Source organism: Daktulosphaira vitifoliae, unplaced genomic scaffold (assembly GCF_025091365.1).
Source record: "Daktulosphaira vitifoliae isolate Bord-2020 unplaced genomic scaffold, ASM2509136v1 Scaffold_1, whole genome shotgun sequence".
In the NCBI taxonomy this organism is placed as follows: Eukaryota; Metazoa; Arthropoda; class Insecta; order Hemiptera; family Phylloxeridae; genus Daktulosphaira; species Daktulosphaira vitifoliae.
Window position 1 is genome coordinate 62,028,428 of NW_026099572.1, and position 4,978 is coordinate 62,033,405.

Consider the following 4,978-nt stretch of genomic DNA (forward strand, 5'->3'; position numbering starts at 1 on the left):
CCTCAAAGAGAGATTTTTTTAAGCGATGCTGTGACACCATCATCTTCTTGTATGTGTTTGTACGCATTAAACTTTTTTGCGCTTAAGGTATCCTACTATGTTTAATACTTGTGAAATACAACCAAACCAAAAAAAAGAAAAGTCTGCTGTCACTTACATGTTTATACATAGGACATATACACATCAATTGTACTGTGTAATAGATCAAAAATAAAAATAAATAGCATAAGAAGGGGTAATATAGAATAAAAAAAAATAGAAATAATATAAAATATATGGTTGATTGGGGAATTGTCTGGAATTGTAGAGGAATATTTGGAATGTTAAATACTTTAACTTTATATAATTCAATTTAATGTATTAATTCTTTTATTAACTATTTAATTCTCATATTTAATTTTTATTAATGGTTTATTACGCAATAAATTGTTGGAGGTTCGAAAGCAAAGGTTAAAATTTACTTACATTACGCCCTATGTAATGCAATAATATTTCAAGTAATCCAATGTTGATTTTGGCATTAAATGCAGTACATATACGATTTACATTACACGTCATATAGTCAATATAATACTTACGAAAATGATTCAAATTTTAAATAATGCGATTTAATTACACAAAATCTATGACTTATTTTATCTTAATTATTAATTTTTTGATATTTGTTGAATAAGTATTTTTTTGAAAGAGTATATTTTATTGAGTGATTGACACCAATATTTCTTAAGTCTTCCTCTGGCCTGGCCAAAATAAGATTCAAAAAAATTTATATCTACGTAAAAAATTTATCAAGGCGTAATTGTGGTGGCCCAAAATGTTCCGGCGCTAGCGCCTTGAAAGGATACGGCACAATAAACACCAAGGCAAAAATTAAACACTAAAAAAATATATTCGTAAGTTTCTTTGCGCTGTCCGGCGCCATGATGTTCGTTAGAATAAAGATATTAAGCTCAAGACTATCTACCCAATGAGAAAGGCTCACAATAAATTTTTACTATTAAATAAAGATTAAAAGTTGGATTGGATTTATTATTAAATTAAATTAATTAAAAAAAAAAAATTTTATGTTAAAAATATTATTTGATATTTATTTCCACAATAAGAAAAATTAAACATTATTATTTAATGAACAAATTAAAGTAAAGTAAAAGATTCACCAAAACAAAATTCACTTTAAAATTTCTAAGTGTCATTTAGTTAAAAAATTGGCTTTTTATAGTCCGAATGGGTAGCCCAGCGATCCCTACCGTGATCCTGGAAGCTAAGGCTTTCTATTCTAATTGGTTAATTATAATGTGTGTAGGCGTTACTTAATAAACTCTACAATAAGTAGATTTTATCCCATAATTAACTGGTTATTTTGTATTTTAAATAGGAGAACCCTGTTTTGGTGATCTTGTATAATCATAATTTGTGACATACATGTAAAAATGATAACATCATATTATATGTTAATGTTATAAGTAATAATATAATATTATAACTGTAAGATGTATGTTATCTTAATAATAAGCAGAGAAAAAATACGTTGTAATATATAGATATATATCACAGATATGTTCACGTATATACATATATTTTTTAGAAAAAATTACAATTTCATACTACATTACGTTACATTAAAAAAAATGTTTTAAAAATAATTATGTACGAATATATTTAAAAAGTACATTTTCAATTCTTAACAATATTTTCTCCAGCAAGAGTAACTGAAATATTTGTATTAACCTTCCTTTTTCGAACGTATAGCGCTTATCGTCGAAACGGTTAAGCATCAACATGGTAGTACATAAAAAAAGTACCTCATGCTCTAACGTTTTGTCGGTATGGAGTGTATGGTTGCGAATTATCGTCGGTGGAGTCTCACTATTGTTAATTGATACCACCCTATCAATTAACAACCGTTTATTTTATTTCAAGAAGCTATGTTATTATTTAATACTGTATATGTACTGCCGTCCTAGTAAAAAAGATAGTAAAAAATTATTTTATTTAAATAATCGTAACTTACCTGCGTAATTTTAGAACTAGTTTAATTTACCATATATCAGTTCAATGATCATAATCAAAGAGATAAATGAGTATTTTTTTGTCATAAAATTTAAATGAATGTGAAGAATAAAATGTAAAGAGAAGGGAAATTACACACGGATGACACTTACCCGAATAATATTAATTCAACTGTGAATTATGCAATGGTTTTGGGGAAGGATTTCTCGAATCTTGATATTTTTATCGATTGTAGTATGTGTAGGAAACAATGTATTTTTATGTAAAATGCAACTGTTCGATTGTTTGGCGCAAAGCCTTAATAGCTGAATTATTTTTTTATATGAATGATAAATACAAATAAAACATTTACGTGTTACACACGTCCAATTGCGATTAGAATGATGATAAAATAATTATTAACTATAATCTTTCAAATTATCTACGTTGAGAAGCAATTCTATTATTCCCACGATAAAAATTATTAATGACTTATTTTAAAACTATCTTTAATTTTTAATGACATCCTTAGAAATATAATTTCTTACCTTGTGTCCAGCTAGCTTGATCGTTTGTTATACAAAAAAAAAAAACAATTATGAAAACAGCATTGACTTTAATCTACTTATTTATTTTATAATCTTATAAAAATTGTTAAACTTGAAATATTACTTCACTTGGCTTCCATTCTACACTAGGTATCTGCATATATAAATAGATATTCTTTTATACTTCAAAATAAAAATTTATAGAACCAGATCCCTAGTGACATGTCACAAATTATTGTTTTACCAATAATTTCAACCGCTAGATGTGCTAGGTTAATGACTTCAATAAGCTATCAGTATCTTATGAAATTGTGTATTTGATACGAGAGTCGACAAAGTTAGAGACAGGGTGGCTACACCTTAGGAAATTATACTCGTCGATGCGTGGCCTTTACGGAGTCTAAAACTGCTTGATGAAAAGAACGTCACGGAATGTGAGAATCAATCCCTAGTGACACGTAACAAATTATTGTTTCATCAATAATTTCAACAGTTAGATGTGCTAGGGTAACGACTTCAATAAACCATCAGTATGTTGTGCAATCAATCAATCTATCTATCTATATATATATCTAAATATAAGATACACTCTACTATCTCCTTAGTTTCAACCGCTAAGGTAGATTTTCGAAATGCGCTTATAAAATATACACTCCAATTGAAGAATTAAAAAAAAATTCTGAATCGTAACAATTCACAAAATACAGATTAAAAAATTGTCTTAAAAATTCTTAAACATTTAAAAGTAAAAATAAAAAAATAAATAGGTTACGTTATATTAGCTTCGATGCGAAGCTGAGAAGGTATTAATTTTACCATGATGTGTTTTTTTTTTTTATGTCTGTTGCCACATTTTCTCAGCTCTCACTGGACCGATTTTTTCAACAATACGTCAAAAGATCACAAATCATATCTAATTAAAGACATTACCCTTAAAAATTGAAAACTTTTCCCACGTTCCCCGCAAATGGGGGAAATATCCAAAAAAATTACAAATTTAAAAATCGGTAAATCTTGTCATTTTTTTTACTTTTTTTTCTTAAAACTTCCATAACTTTTTCAAAGATCAACAAATCAACATAATTTTTTTATACTAAAACCTTAGATATTTTCCTTTCATTTGATATCATTTTTTTGAAAATCTAACACTTAAACTGCTCATTGGGGAGGGATTTAAAATGACAACTTTTTTACAAAAACTAACTTTTTCAACTTAATTTTTGAAAATGTTCCGGAAATACTGCGTTATTTAAACATATATAAAATTAAAGCTTATTTTATGTACTATAAATTAAAAAAAAAAATTTGTCCCGACACTTTATCTTCTGCATGTAAACGGCTGCTATAGTTAAAAAGACGCTATTTTTGTGTTAAAATCCTGGGTTTTGTATTTTATTTTATTTTAAAATATATTATAAGGGCAATACACTGACTTTCATGAATATTTTATAATTTAATTGACATAGAATAAAGTTCATAAGTCATTAGGAATTAAACTTATTAAATTTTTTTTACTTTTTTAAAGTCGAAAAAGTAATTTTTAAATTTAAGTTAGCTTAAATAACTAATTTTATCACGCTAAATAAGCAACAAACTGTTGCCAAGTCGGTAGAACTTGAGTTTTTCATGCGAACGGTACGAGGTTCATATCCGTCTGTGGCTAACTAAAAATTTTGCATTTTTTTTGAGTTAGAATAAAATTTTCAAATAATTTGATATTTATCTCATTTAGATTCAATAACTTCAATAAATATAAAGAATCCTATCACTATAATCTCCCCTCGTGAGAAGAAATTTATATTCATGTTAATATTATTTTACTATGTAGTTTTTTTCGTGGCTACGATTTATTTTGCCAACCCTCACTGGACCTACTTTTTTCAACGATACGTCAAATGATTACAATTCGTATTTAGTTTAAGTTATTACTATTAAAAATCGAAAAAGTATTCCTTATTCAAATAAAAAGTAGCTTAACCAGCTTTTTCCATACAAAAAATTAAAATCATTAATTTCTAATATTCTTAAAGTATTTATTGTCGAATTAGATTTGATATGATAAAAGTATTCAACTACAAGAGTAAATAATTTTACTTTGTAATTTATTAAATTTTTAACTCTATTTATGTGTGCAACTAACCAGTCTATAATATTCCAATTTTTTTGTAATATGTTACTATATAAATCATAAATTTAAAAAATAAAACGGTAGCACAGTGGGGTCGCGGCATAGTGGAGACATTGCATAGTAGGGTCCAGTATAGATTTAATCTGACAGTGATTAAAATCACTATCATAAGAAACGCTTCGATGCAAATCTGTAGATAGTGTTTAATTTTAAAAAATTGATGGATAATTGCAAAAGCAACATCAACTTCTATTAAAATAAAATACAAAACCCATAATTATCATACAAAAATAGTATATTTTTCAATATGGTA